Source organism: Leucoraja erinacea, chromosome 12, assembly GCF_028641065.1.
Source record: "Leucoraja erinacea ecotype New England chromosome 12, Leri_hhj_1, whole genome shotgun sequence".
Lineage (NCBI taxonomy): Eukaryota > Metazoa > Chordata > Chondrichthyes > Rajiformes > Rajidae > Leucoraja > Leucoraja erinaceus.
Genome location: NC_073388.1, coordinates 7,307,579 through 7,323,547, shown reverse-complemented (window position 1 = coordinate 7,323,547; position 15,969 = coordinate 7,307,579). Strand labels below are relative to the sequence as shown.

General features: G+C 45.2%; 1 pseudogene; it reads left to right on the top strand.

Moving 5' to 3' along the window:
* Positions 1-15,969, top strand: part of LOC129702040 (vascular endothelial growth factor receptor kdr-like) — a 161,319-nt pseudogene that overhangs the window by 65,778 nt on the left and 79,572 nt on the right.

Sequence of the window (15,969 nt, the reverse complement as noted above, 5' to 3'; positions counted from 1 at the left end):
CGACTATGAATAATCGACTGACTGAATTAGCAATAGTTTACGTGGATTATTTTCACACAGAATTTTTTACTGTTAATGTTTAAACAAAAGGGCGGGCATGGTGGCGCAGCGGTAGAGTTGCTGCCTTACAGCGCCAGAGACTCGGGTTCTACGGGTGCTGTCTGCCCAGGGTTTGTACGTTCTCCCCGCGACCCGCGTGGGTTTTCTCCGGGTGCTCCGGTTTCCACCCACAGTCCAAAGACGTGCAGGTGCGTAGGTCAATTGGCTTCTGGAAATTGTAAATTGTCCTGAGTGTGTGTAGGGTGGAGGTGTTGCGCGAGGTGATCGCTGGTCGGCGCGGACTGGGTGGGCCGAAGGGTCCGTTTCCACGCCGCATCTCTGATGTCCAAAGTCTAAAATGTATAGGTTAATTTACAGGTTCAAAAGTTCACACGTTATGGCTCATCACTCGGCCCGTCAAGTCAAACTTGTAGGTACACAGTTGTAAAACAAAAACACGTCTATACGTATAGCCCCATGGTTCGATGTTGATCCTCTCTTGGGTGTATGCCTGTTTATGAGTGATAGAGACTCTTGGGCTGCTTCCCATGTCCCAGTGTCTTAAAGTAGCGCGGAGACTAGCTGTCTGCATCCTGCCGCACAAAAGAGGGAAGGACAGGAGTAAGTCGTAACGCCATTCACAAACATCCTCCATCCACCAGGCATTGAGACTCGGTGGACTTTAAACACACTCACCCTTCCAGGAAGGTGTGTGTGTGTGTGTAATCTGCCCCCTCCGCTGTCTTTTGTATGTTTTTCTCTAAGCCGTATTGACAAATGCATCTGGGAAACTTTGCCTGGACTTCCAGTCAACGGTGTGGTCAGGTCCAGTGAGTGATTCACAAGCCTCCTAGTGTTTTAGAATAGAATGGAATAGCCACACACACACACACACACACACACACACACACACACACACACACACACACACACACACACACACACACACACACACACACACACACACACACACACACACACACACACACACACACACACACACACACAGGAACTTAGTCGGGAAAGTTAGCGGATTTAGCGGATAGTTAGCGGATTTGAGTTCCCAGACAACCACAGCTGTAATAATGATGCGTTAAACTCTCACTCAGGGGCTACTTCAGTGACACTCGTCAGCAGGCAGGAACTGCAGATGCTGGTTTACACTGAAGATAGATACAAATTGCTGGAGTAACTCAGCGGGTCAGGCAGCATCTCAGGAGAAAAGGAATGGGCAATGCTTTGGTTTGAGACCCTCCTTCAACCTGATTGCAGTAGGGGAGAGATAGCTGGAAACATGGTGGGAGCAGGATAAAGCCAAGCAGGTGACAGGTGTATACAGGTATGCAGGTGAGTGCGGGGTGGAGGGGACAAAAGATGTTTCCATGCTTTATCTCAAAACTAAACAGGTCAGTTCCAATGTGATTTGCTAAGTCACAATGTTCCGTGCTTCTGCGCAGTATTTTCCCGCCTGTTTGTGCTCTTTGGCTCCGCACTTCCATGTTCCCATTACATTTAATTTTGATGTTGGCCACAAACACACAGCGACTATCAGTATCGTTCCCCATCCCCATTAGTTAGCAGCAGGGTGCCAAAGTGGCGCAGCAGTAGAGTTGCTGCCTTACAGCGCCGGAGACCCGGGTTCGATCCTGACTACGGGTACGGAGTTTGTACGTTCACCCCGTGACCTGCATGGGTTTTCTCCAGGTGCTCGGGTTTCCTCCCACACTCCAAAGACGTACGGGTTTGTAGGTTAATTGTGCGTAGGATAAAACTAGTGTACGGGTGATTGCCAGTCGACATGGACTTGGTGGGCCATATAACCGTATAACAATTACAGCACGGAAACAGGCCATCTCGACCCTTCTAGTCCGTGCCGAACACGTATTCTCCCCTAGTCCCATCTACCTGCACTCAGACCATAACCCTCCATTCCTTTCCCGTCCATATAACTATCCAATTTATTATTAAATGATAAAAACAAACCTGCCTCCACCACCTACACTGGAAGTTCATTCCACACAGCCACCACTCTCCGAGTAAAGAAGTTCCCCCTCATGTTACCCCTAAACTTCTGTCCCTTAATTCTCAAGTCATGTCCCCTTGTTTGAATCTTCCCTACTCTCAGTGGGAAAAGCTTATCCACGTCAACTCTGTCTATCCCTCTCATCATTTTAAAGACCTCTATCAAGTCCCCCCTTAACCTTCTGTGCTCCAAAGAATAAAGCCCTAACTTGTTCAACCTTTCTCTGTAACTTAGTTGCTGAAACCCAGGCAACATTCTAGTAAATCTCCTCTGTACTCTCTCTATTTTGTTGACATCTTTCCTATAATTAGGCGACCAAAATTGTACACCATACTCCAGATTTGGCCTCACCAATGCCTTGTATAATTTTAACATTACATCGCAACTTCTATACTCAATGCTCTGATTTATAAAGGCCAGCACACCAAAAGCTTTCTTTACCACCCTATCTACATGAGATTCCACTTTCAGGGAACTGTGCACAGTTATTCCCAGATCCCTCTGTTCAGCTGCATTCTTCAATTCTCTACCATTTACCATGTACGTCCTATTTTGATTTGTCCTGCCAAGATGTAGCACCTCACACTTATCAGCATTAAACTCCATCTGCCATCTTTCAGCCCACCCTTCCAACTGGCATAAATCTCTCTGTAGACTTTGAAAATCGACTTCATTATCCACAACCCCACCTACCTTAGTATCATCTACATACTTACTAATCCAATTTACCACATCATCATCCAGATCATTGATGTACATGACAAACAACAGTGGACCCAACACAGATCCCTGTAGCATCCCACTAGTCACTGGCCTCCAACCTGACAAATAACCATCCACCATTACTCTCTGGCATCTCCCATTCAGCCACTGTTGAATCTATCTTGCTACTCCACCATTAATACCCAACCATTGAACCTTCTTAACCAACCTTCCGTGAGGAACCTTGTCAAAGGCCTTACTGAAGTCCATATATACAACATCCACTGCTTTACCCTCATCAATTTCCAGAGTAACCTCTTCAAAAAATTCAAGAAGATTAGTCAAACATGACCTTCCAGGCACAAATCCATGTTGACTGTTCCTAATCAGACCCTGTTTATCCAAATGCATATATATATTATCTCTAAGTATCCTTTCCATTAATTTGCCCACCACTGACGTCAAACTAACAGGTCTATAATTGCTAGGTTTACTCTTAGACCCCTTTTTAAACAATGGAACTACATGCGCAGTACGCCAATCCTCCGGCACTATTCCCCTTTCTAATGACATTTGAAATATTTCTGTCATAGCCCCTGCTATTTCTACACTAACTTCCCTCAATGTCCGATGGGCCTGTTTCTACACTGTATCTCTAAAGCTAAAATTTAACAAGTAGACCAAAATATTACTTTTGTTAATGGTGGATAGACTTGGTTTATACTCTCTAGAATTTAGGAGATTGAGAGGGGATCTTATAGAAACTTACAAAATTCTTAAGGGGTTGGACAGGCTAGATGCAGGAAGATTGTTCCCGATGTTAGGGAAGTCCAGGACCAGGGGTCACAGCTTAAGGATAAGGGGGAAATCCTTTAAAACCGAGATGAGAAGAACTTTTTTCACACAGAGAGTGGTGAATCTCTGGAACTCTCTGCCACATAGGGTAGTTGAGGCCAGTTCATTGGCTATATTTAAGAGGGAGTTAGATGTGGCCCTTGTGGCTAAGGGGATTAGGGGGTATGGAGAGAAGGCAGGTACGGGATACTGAGTTGGATGATCAGCCATGATCATATTGAATGGTGGTGCAGGCTCGAAGGGCCGAATGGCCTACTCCTGCACCTAATTTCTATGTTTCTATGTTTCTATGTTAAGAAAATGAAGGAAAATAAATGATAGGTTTAGAAACTTTGATTTAAGTACATATCCTTAGAGTCCCCTGGCTAACTATTCCCAGCTCTTGGGAGCATAATAAAAATTCATCAGATTCGGGACCAATGGATACTCTCGTTATTTTGTCAAGATTGCACTACATCATAATAAAAATGTTTGTTTTGACATCTAAAGCAGCTTTCAGTTCAAGAAAGTTGCCTTTTGTGGCTAAAGAAAATAATAAAAATGTCAGACCCATTATATTAAGCATTTTTAATAAGACATATTTATATTTATTAACATTTATAATATATTATCCCTTGCCGTTCATTATACCAAATAATGAGTCAAATCTTGAGTTTAGTTTAGTTTAGAGATACAGCGCGGAAACAGGCCCTTCGGCCCACTGAGTCCGCGCCGACCTGTGATCCCCGCACACTAACACCACCCTACACGCAACAGGGACAATTTACAAATGAACCAAGCCAATTAACCTACAACCCTACACGTCTTTGGAGTGTGGGCGGAAACAAGAGCACCCCTGAGAAAGCCCACATGGTACAAACTCCGTACCAAATTTAGTCAGAATCGAAACTGGGGTCTCTGGCGCTGTGAGGCAGCAACTCTACCGCTGCGCCACCGTGCCGCACAAATACGTGTAGTCAATCGAAAGTTGTTCATCTCTTTGCTTTTGTTTGTGGATAACAGTCACTGCCCTTTCATGGAGGAGTTTCTGTAGACGTTCGATTGATCTTGCTGGCTTTGTTTAGCGAAAAAGGAACGCATTTGCCCACTGTTAACCCAGGGGCCAAGAGATAAATCATCTGCGTTTGTAGCTGACCTCAAAAAGGAAAGCAACTGTGAAAGAAGCTTGCTGGGACGGCAGCCAAAGTGCATGTAAAACGACCTGTTGTCATTTATACAGGCAAAATCTGGAAAGGGTGCAGAGAAGATTTACGAAGGTTTTGCCAGGACTCGAGGGTCTGAACATTAGGCGGATGTTGAGCAGGCTGGGTCTCCTCTATTCCTTGGAGCGCAGGAGGATGAGGGGTGATCTAAAAGAGGTGTACAAAATCATGAGAGGAATAGATCGGAGAGATGCACAGAGCCTCTTACCCAGAGTAGGTGAATCGAGGACCAGAGGGCATAGGTTCAAGGTGAAGGGGAAAAGATTTAATAGGAATCTGAGGGGTAACTTTTTCACACAAAGGGTGGTGGGTGTATGGAACAAGCTGCCAGAGGAGATGGTTGAGGCAGGGGCTACCCGAACATTTAAGAAACAGTTAGACAGGTACATGGATAGGACAAGTTTGGAGGGATATGGGCTAAATGCAGGCAGGTGGGACGTGTAGCTGGGGCATGTTGGCTGGTGTGGGCAAATTGGGCCGAAGGGCCTGTTTCCACACTGTATCATTCTATGACTCTATCTCTAAAATCTATGCCAGAGCATTTTGGTTCAGAGCAACTAGGATCAGTGGCAGAAATAAAAATATTATTTTTCTTAGGGAATATGATCCCAATCAGACGCTGATAGGCAAAGGAGGTATTGATGAAAGCAGTCTGCCTTACACTAGCTGCTAAGGCACAAAAAATACACTCAGGAAGAAAATTAATAGGCATCTCCCAGTTTTCACATTGTGAGTTGTGAGTGTGGAATTCTCTGCCTCAGCGGGCGGTGGAGGCCAGTTCTCTGGATACTTTCAATAGAGAGCTAGATAGTTCTCTTAAAGATAGCGGAGTCAGGAGAAATGGGGGAGAAGGCAAGAATGGGGTACTGATTGGGGATGATCAGCCATGATCACATTGAATGGCAGTGCTGGCTCGAAGGGCCGAATGGCCTACTTTAGCACCTATTGTCTATTGTCCGTCAATTGAAGAATTATTTTTTTTAATAAGCACAGGGGTGGCCACGGTGGCACAGCGGTAGAGTTGCTGCCTTACAGCAAAATGCAGTGCCGGAGAGCCGGGTTTGATCCCGACTACGGGTGCTGTCTGTATGGAGTTTGTCCGTTCTCCCCGTGACCTGCAAGGATTTTATCCGAGATCTTCGGTTTCCTCCCGTACACCAAAGACGTACAGGTTTGTAGGTTAATTGGCGATAAAAAAAAAGTTAAATAGTCCAAGTTGGCGATATGCAGAGTACTGCCCTGCCGACTACAAAATTCAGAAGAAGGTTCAGAAGGTTATCTTTGGTAAAGACAACTATGTGATAAAAAAGGAACTGCAGATACTGGTTTACAACAAAGATAAACACACAAGTGCTGGAGTAACTCAGCGGGTCAGGCAGCATCTGTGGAGAAAATAGCAAGTGTCGGATCTGGAGTCCTTACCCGAAACGTCACCCATCCATTTTCTCTGGAGATGCTGGCTAACCTGTTGATTTACTCCAGCATTTTGTGTCTATCTAATAGGTTTAGAGGGATATGGGCCATTCAGAATATGGGCCATTCAGTTTTTCATACAGAATAAGGATGCAGATGCAATGAATAAGCAAAAAGCAATCCGTCTGAAGAAGGGTCCCGACCCGAAACGTCACGTGGCCATTTTCTCCGCAGATGTTGCCTGACCCACTGAGTTACTCCAGCATTTTGTGTCTACCACTGTAAATGTTTCAGGTTTGTTCACCAAATAACAAAATATGCTGGCCGACTGTCTTAACATAATGTGCAGGAAGGAACGGAAGATGCTGGTTTACACTGAAGATAGACTCAAAGTGTTAGAGTAACAAAGCGGGTCAGGCAGCATCTCCTGAGAAAAGGAATGTCACTGACGTCTTGGGCCTTGACCCTTCTTCAGACTGGGGGTCACGGGGCGAGGGAAACTTGGGGTATGTATGAAAAGTTTCAGAACAAATCAGAGCCGGCATCGATGACCACATAAAGGTTTTACACAATGGTCTGTGTGTGTTTTTCCGTGGGTCTTGGAAGGAGGTGATGGTTCTCACAAAGAGATGCGAACCGTGAAACTCAACAGGATGACTAGGGTGGGGGTTGAGGGGGGGTGGTGGGGGGGGGGGGCAGAGAGAGGGAGAGGGAATGCAAAGATATAAATGATTTGGAGGAGGGACACCAAGTGTAATATATCAAAATTTGCGGACGATACAAAACTGGGAGGAAAAGTAGGGGATGAGTTTAGGATAGGAAGAGTCTGCAAAAGGATATAGATAAGTTCTCCCCGTGACCTGGCAACAACTTGGCAGATGAAATTTAATACTAATAAATGTGAAGTCAGGTTTGTACTTTGGGCGATAAAAAAAAATAGGGCAAGTCCATTTTGGCGATGAGGAGAGTACTGCGTTGTAATGCAAAATTCGCAAAGGGATCAGGGGGTATTAGTACATGACATCACTGAATAAAAAGTATGCAGGTGCAGCAAGCAAAGAGGAAGGCCAATGGGAGTTTTCAGGGGTCTTTATTGCTAGGGGGATTGAAAATAAAAACACGGAGGAGTCTTGCTGCAGCTGTACACAGTATTAGTGAGACCACATTTGGAAACCTGTGTTTACAGTTCTGGGGTCCATACTTAAGAAAGGATGTACTAGCCCTGGAGGCAGTGCAGCGAAGGTTTACAAGATTAATTCCTGCAATGAGGGGATTGACATATGAGGAAAGGTTAAGTAGGCTGGAACTCTACTCTTTGGAGTTTAGAAGAAATGAGAGGCGATCTCATTGAAAAGAAGGGTCCCGACCCGATCGTGAGGGGCCTTGATCGGGTGGATGCACCGAGGATGTTCCCAATGATCGGGGAAACTAGAACTAGGGGACATAGTTGCAGAATAGGTATGGTTAGTATAGTAAGACCTGAGTGATCTCCTGGACAAGTGTCGATCGCCTAGATTGGGGTCGGAGAGGAATTTCCCGGATTTTTTTCCCGAATTGGACCTGGGTTTTTATCCGGTTTTTTGCCTCCCCCAGGAGATCACGAGGTTCTTGGGGTGGAGAGGGGTGATAGCGGTATAAAGGGGAGGGTAGTGTCTTGTGTTCTGTGTCTTGTGTCTACTGTTTGTGGGTAAGTGTGTCTGTTTAGTGTTCAGCCATGAGCGAATGGCGGTGCGGGCTCGATGGACCTGGTGGTCTGCTCTCGCACCTACTTTCTATGTTTCTAGATCACTTGAAATTAGAGAAATCAATATATCATATTGCCCAAGCGAAACATGAGGTGTGGATGAAACGATGAGGTCTTAATTATCGTGTGTGTAGTAACAATGATCATTTTTGCTTGAAATAGGACAACGGTGAATTAAAAACTGACAAGGAAAATACCACGTGGGATCCGAAGCAAGGGTTTGTCATTCGGAATCCTGAACGGGTGCGGCACGGGATGTTGCAGTGTACGACCCAGGTCAACAACCAACTCTTCTCATCCCACTACATGATACTCATCGAAGGTAAGATATCTTGTGGCGCGGCGGGTGGCACGGTGGCGCAGCGGTAGAGTTGCCGCCGGGGACCCGGGTTCGATTCTGACGACTGGTGCTGTCTGTACGGAGTTTGTACGTTTAGTTTAGTTTGGATTGGAGATACAGCACAGAAACAGGCCCTTCGTCCCACCGGGTCCGTGCCGACACTATCCAACACCCACTAGGGGCATGCACCAAGCCAATTAACCTACAAACCTGTTGTCAAACTTTTTCACACAGAGAGTTGTGAGTCTGTGAAATTCACTGCCTCAGGGGGCGGTGGAGGCTGGTTCTCTGGATCCTTTCAAGAGAGAGTTAGTTAGAGCCCTTAAAGATAGTGGAGTCAGGGGATAAGGGGAGAAGGCAGGAACGGGGTCCTGATTGTGGATGATCAGCCATGATCACATTGAATGGCGGTGCTGGCTCGAAGGGCCGAATGGCCTACTCCTGCACCTATTGCCTATTGTCTATAACCTGTACGTCTTTGGAATGTGGGAAGAAACCGAAGATCTCGGAGTAAAACCCGCGCAGGTCATGGAGAGAACGCACAAACTCCGTACAGACAGCACCCGCAGTCGTGATTGAACCCGGGTCTCCGGTGCTGCAATTCGCTGTAAGGCAGCAACTCTACCGCTGCGCCACCGTGACTGCCCTTGACGTTCTGCCCGTGACCTGCGTGAAGTTTCTCCGAGATCTTCGGTTTCCTACCACACTCCAAGGACGTACAGGATTGTAGGTTAATTGGCTTGGTATAAGTGAAAAATTGTCCCCAGTGCGTGTGGGAAAGTGTTAATGTGCGTGGATCGCTGGTCGGAGACGATAACAGCCGGGAAGAAGCTGTCACTGAATCTGGAGGTGTGTGTTTTCACACTTCTATACCCCTTGCCCGATGGGAGAGGGGAGAAGAGGAGGGAGTGGCCAGGGTGTGACTGGCCCTTGATGATGCTGCTGGCCTTGCCGGGGCAGTGTGAGGTGTAGATGGAGTCAAAGGAAGGGAGGTTGGTTTCTTTTAATGAAAGAAGTTAAAGTTAACCCCAAACTGCAGTTTAGAAGGATGAGAGGGATTCTTATTGAAACATATAAGATTGTTAAGGGTTTGGACACGCTGGAGGCAGGAAACATGTTCTTGATGTTGGGGGAGTCCAGAACCAGGGGCCACACACACAGTTTAAGAATAAGGAGTAAACCATTTAGAACGGAGACGAGAAAACACTTTTCCTCACAGAGAGTTGTGAGTCTGTGGAATTCTCTGCCTCAGAGGGCAATGGAGGTCGGTTCTCTGGATGGTGTCAAGAGAGAGCTAGATAGGGCTCTTAAAGATAACGGAGTCAGGGGATATGGGGAGAAGGCAGGAACAGGGTACTGATTGGGGATGATCAGCCATGATCATATTGAATGGCGGTGCTGGCTCGAGGGGCCGAATGGCCTACTCCTGCACCTATTGTCTATTATCTATTGTCTAAACGCTTGATTACTGTGTGTTTTTGACATGTTTCACTGTGTGGTCCATTAGTTGGAGGACTGATACATCTTCAGCTGAACACGACCTCAAGGATCAAGGTGCTAGCTGGTGCTACACTCTCCATCAAATGTCTGGCTACAATGCATTACAATTCCAGGGCTGAATTTCGTTGGGATTACCCTGCCAAATTGGTGAGTCTCAAGTTGTGTCAAATAAGAGCGTCTTTACCAGAATTTGCTGAATGCAAACGCTTCAAAGTTGCGACAAGGTGGACAAAACTGCTGGAGAAACTCAGCGGGTGAGGCAGCATTTATGGAGAGAAGGAATAGGCGATGTTTCGGGTCGAGACCCTTCTTCAGACTGATGTCGAGGGGGGCGGGGAAAAAGAAAGGAAGAGGCGGAGACAGTGGGCTTGTGGGAGAGCTGAGAAGGGCAGGGGAAGGAGGGAGAAAGCAAGGACTGCCTGAAATTGGAGAAGTCAATGTTCATACCGCTGGGGTGTAAACTACCCAAGCGACACTATCTAAACTACCCTCTTTTTCCCGTCCCGGCCCGATACGTCGCCATCCTTCTATCCATAGAGGCTGCCTCACCCGTTGAGTTTCTCCAGCATTTTTGTCTACCTTCGGTTTTTACAGCATGTGCAGTTCTTTCTTAAACAAAGTCGCAACTAGTATTATTTGTAGAAGATTACTTTTAATTGTTCATCTTTCGTTCACCCTGTTCACTGCTTAATATACACTAACTTCACATGTGATACACTAATCAATGTAATTCCGAAACTTGTTAACATACATACTAGTTTATCAGAGAAACGTCTTCAATTCAAGGGTGGTGCAGCGGTAGAGTTGCTGCCTTACAGCGCCAGAGACCCGGGTTCGATCCTGACTCCGGGCGCTGTCTGTACAAAAACTAGGGGGCACATTATTATCTCAATGGGGTTAGGTTAGGTAAGGGGGAGGTGCAGCGAGACCTTGGCGTCCTTGTACACTGTAAGTTGGCTTACAGGTACAGCAGGCAGTGAAGAAAGCTAATGGAATGTTGGCCTTCATAACAAGAGGATTTCAGTTTAGGAGTAAAGAGGTTCTTCTGCAGTTGTACAGGGCTCTGGTGAGACCACATCGGGAGTATTGTGCACAGTTTTGGTCTCCTAATTTGAGGAAGGACATCCTTGTGATTGAGGCAGTGCAGCGTAGGTTCACGAGATTGATCCCTGGGATGGCGGGACTGTCATATGAGGAAAGATTGAAAAGACTAGGCTCGTATTCACTGGAGTTTAGAAGGATGAGGGGGAATCTTATAGAGACATATACAATTATAAAAGGACTTGACAAGCTAGATGCAGGAAAAATGTTCCCAATGTTGGGCGAGTTCAGAACCAGGGGCCACGGTCTTAGAATAAAGGGGAGGTCATTTAAGACTGAGGTGAGAAAAAACGTTTTCACCCAGAGAGCTGTGAATTTATGGAATTCCCTGCCACAGAGGGCAGTGGAGGCCAAGTCACTGGATGGATTTAAGAGAGAGTTAGATAGAGCTCTAGGGGCTAGTGGAGTCAAGGGATATGGGGGAAGGCAGGCACGGGTTATTGATTGGGGATGATCAGCCACGATCACAATGAATGGCGGTGCTGGCTCGAAGGGCCGAATGGCCTCCTCCTGCACCTATTTTCTATGTTTACGGAGTTTGTACGTTCTCCCCATGGGGTGATGAAGGATGTTGAAAGGGTGAATAAATGAAACAAGGTGGCCTCGTGATTATATCATCAAGGGAACATGGGACCTGGCATTTTAATGAAAGTGCAGACTTGTAAATGGAGCTCAACATAGATTTAACATTTAAGGGAAGAGCTTAAGACAGCTTGAAGATTCTGTACTCAAAATAAAAGTGGCACATGGTGGGACTAGAAGGAATTGTTTTCTCTGAAACACCAGTGATTTAGTTTAAGAAAGAACTGCAGATGCTGGAAAAATCAAAGGTAGGCAAAAATGCTGGAGAAACTCTATGGGTGAGGCAGCATCTATGGAGCGAAGGAATAGGCGACGTTTTGGTTCTCCAGCCGTTATGGGGTTGGGTGATGGAATAGCGGGTGTCCCCAACTTGCCCAGTTCTACCGACAACTGATCTGCGGACTCCTGTTGGAGCAATACCGGCCAAGACATGCAAGCTATCCACATCCGTTGGATTTAGGATGTGCCCCATAGCTTCTGCTGTGGGGCCATGGAGGATGGTGTGCCATGGACACTCTGGGCTGAGGAGCCTGTCTCAGCTTCTATGTAAATACAATTATTAATGTATGTTTTTTAAAATGTGGTGATTAACAACGCAAAACTATTTATTTGCAGACTAACAGAACTGTTGCAATTAGTGAAACAAAGGCAAAGGTAGCAGAAACTACATATCAAAGCATTCTGACACTGAATAACATCCAGCTCATGGATAAAGGCACCTATGCCTGCAAGGTGCATAATAAAAATATATCTGAAAGCAAGACTAAAGTAATCGTCATTGGTAAGTAATTGCCTAATTGTATAATTAAATTGGATTTATATGTTTGCACAGTGAATCACAGGGTTTTAGTAAATTCACACAAACTATCGGCATGTGATAGAAACATAGAAACATAGAAAATAGGTGCAGGAGGAGGCCATTCGGCCCATCAAGCCAGCACCGCCATTCATTGTGATCATGGCTGATCGTCCCCTATCAATAACCCGTGCCTGCCTTATCCCCATATTCCTTGACTCCACTAGCACCGAGAGCTCTATCTAACTCTCTTTTAAATCCATCCAGTGATTTGGCCTCCACTGCCCTCTGTGGCAGGGAATTCCATAAATTCACAACTCCCTGGGAGAAAAAGTTTTTTCTCACCTCAGTCTTAAATGACCTCCCCTTTATTCTACGATCTTTGACAAGGTTTGATGACTGTTGTACAAAAATCAGACGAGGAGCATAAACTCCCGCAAGAATGCTGATTCACCTGCAGTTGTTAAGGGATTTAAGTCATTTTTTTGCTGCATCAATTGTTTTCAATTCATTTGGAGTTGACAGTCAAAAATCAATGACAATCAAAAATGCCTGGGGTTATGGGGAGAAGGCAGGAGAATGGGGTTGAGAGAGAAAGATAGATCAGCCATGATTGATAGGTGGAGTAGACATGATGGGCCGAATGGCCAAATTCTGCTCCAATCACATGAAGATGGAGAAAGAGAATTTGTTATAGAAACATAGAAACATAGGTGCAGGAGTAGGCTATTCGGCCCTTCGAGCCTGCACCGCCATTCAATATGATCATGGCTGATCATCCAACTCAGTATCCTGTACCTGCCTTCTCTCCATATATAACAATTGGCTGTCATGTGGCACCTATAGTAATATGTTCTCTGGGTATCATCAGGGCGGCATGGTGGTGTTAGCTGTAGAGTTGCTGCCTCACAGCGCCAGAGACCCGGGTTCGATCCTGACCACGGGTGCTGTCTGTACGGAGTTTGTACGTTCTCCCCGTGACCGCGTGGGTTTTCTCCGGGTGCTCCGGTTTCCGCCCACACTCCAAACACGAATGGGTTAACTGGCTTCTGTAAAATTGTAAATTGTCCCTAGTGTGTGTAGGACAGTGTTATTGTAGGGGGAACTCTGGTCGGCACGGACTCGCTGGGCCGAAGGGTCTGTTTCCACGCTGTATCTCCAAAACTGAACTCAACTAAAAGGACCCCGTCCAGAAATGGCATCTATCTGTGTTCTCCAGAGATGCCGCCTGAGTTACCCCAGCACTTTGTTAATCTTAACCACTGACATTCAAAATAAGCCAAGAAAATAAAAACGTGAATGATGTTGGGATGTAATGTTAAAATTGTACAAGGCATTGGTGAGACCAAATCTGGAGTAGTGTGTACAATTTTCGTCGCCCAATTATAGGAAGGATGTCAACAAAATAGAGAGAGTACAGAGGAGATTTACTAGAATGTTGCCTGGGTTTCAACAACTAAGTTACAGAGATAGGTTGAATAAGTTAGGTCTTTATTCTCTGGAGCACAGAAGGTTAATGGAAGACTTGATAGAGGTCTTTAAAATGGTGAGAGGCATAGACAGAGATGATGTGGACAAGCTTTTCCCTTTGAGAAGAGGGAAGATTCAAACAAGAGGACATGACTTCAGAATTAAGGGACAGAAGTTTAGGGGTAACATGAGGGGGAACTTCTTTACTCAGAGAGTGGTAGCGGTGTGGAATGAGCTTCCAGTGGAAGTGGTGGAGGCAGGTTCGTTGGTATCATTTAAAAATAAATTGGATAGGCATATGGATGAGAAGGGAATGGAGGGTTATGGTATGAGTGCAGGCAGGTGGGACTAAGGGAAAAAAATTTGTTCGGCACGGACTTGTAGGGCCGAGATGGCCTGTTTCCGTGCTGTAATTGTTATATGGTTATATGGTTATATTTGGTTAACATTTCAATCCTAACTATTTTTAGTGATGTATGTTAGTTATAAAAAAAAAATACTTGAAAGAGTAAAATGCAGATTTTTTTCAACTTTCTGAAAAGCTAAATTTAATCAGCTGGGTTTTCTGTGAGGATTGTCCAATTTTCTAGGAATGTTTTGGGAGAATACTTCGGAGTAGGAACATGAATTCTGCGGTTGGTTTAATGGCCTGGGGGCTTCAACTATTCAACATGCTGTTCTATACTCTCACTGATATCCTTATAACTTGTTTTTATTTCTTCTTTTTTGCAGAGAAACCGTACATTTCGGCAGAGTTTAAAAAAGAGAACCCTTTGCTTGTGAAAGTTGAGCAAGGAAACGTGAGACTTCCGGTCAAAGTGAACGCATTCCCGTCTCCAGAAGTATCCTGGTAAAGTTCATTTTTCCAGGTTTTTTTTTCCCCCCACAAAATTCCCATGTCATCGAAACATAGAAACATAGAAAATAGGTGCAGGAGGAGGCCATTCAGCCCTTCAAGCCAGCACCACCATTCAATATGATCCTGGCTGATCATCCAAAATCAATAGGGTGCAGCAGCATCTATGGAGTGAAGGAAATAGGCAACGTTTCGGGCCGAAACCCTTTAGCCCGAAACGTTGCCTATTTCCTTCGCTCCATAGATGCTGCTGCACCCACTGAGTTTCTCCAGCATTTTTGTGTACCTTCGATTTTCCAGCACCTGCAGTTCCTTCTTAAACACATCCAAAATCAATCCCCCATTCCTGCTTTCTCTCCATATCACCATAATTCCGTTATAGGTAAGAGATAAATCTAACTCTCTCTTGAAAACATCCAGTGAATCGGCCTCCACTGCCTTCTGTAACAGAGAATTCCACAGATTCACAACTCTCTGGGTGAAAAAGCTTTTCCTCATCTCAGTCCTAAATGGCCTGCCCCATATTCTTAAACTGTGACCTCTGGTTCTGGACTCCCCCAACATCGGGAACATTTTTCCTGCATTTGGCCTGTCCAACCCTTTAAGAATTCTACGTTTCTATAAGATCCCCTTCTAAATTCCAGTGAATACAAACCCAGTCGCTCCATTCTTTCACCATATGTCAGACGTATATTTTATGTCTTCATAAAATAATGAATATAAGCATTTGCCTTTTTTTTTAAAACGTAACTGATTTTCTTTCAAACTTTCTGAAGAAGAATCTATGCAGGTTAAAAGCCCTCGGCCTCGAAGCTCAAAACATAACTTGAGTTGAATTGGAGTTCAGTTTATTGTCAAGTGTACCGAGGTACAGTGAAAAGCTTTTGTCTTGTGCTAGCCAGTCAGCTGAAAGACAATACATGATTACAATCGAGCCATCCACAGTGTACAGATACATGATGAAAGGAATAACATGAATAACATAGGAAAGAACTGCAGATGCTGGTTTAAACCGAGGATACATAAAAATAAAAAAAAGCTGGAGTACTGATTTTGGATGATCAACCATGATCATATTGAATGGCAGAGCTGGCTTGAAGGGACAAATGGCCTATTCCTGCACCTATTTTCTATGTTTCTATGTTTCTATGTAACTCAGTGGGTCAGACTGCATCTCTGACGAAAGGGAATAGCTGACGTTTTGGGCATAGACCCTTCTTCTGACATTCGTCTGATTAAAGAACTCAGCGGGTCAGGCAGCACCTGTGGAAGGAATGGACAGACGACATTATGGATCGGGACCCTTCTTCAGACTGAAGAGTCCTGACCCGAAACATCACCTGCCT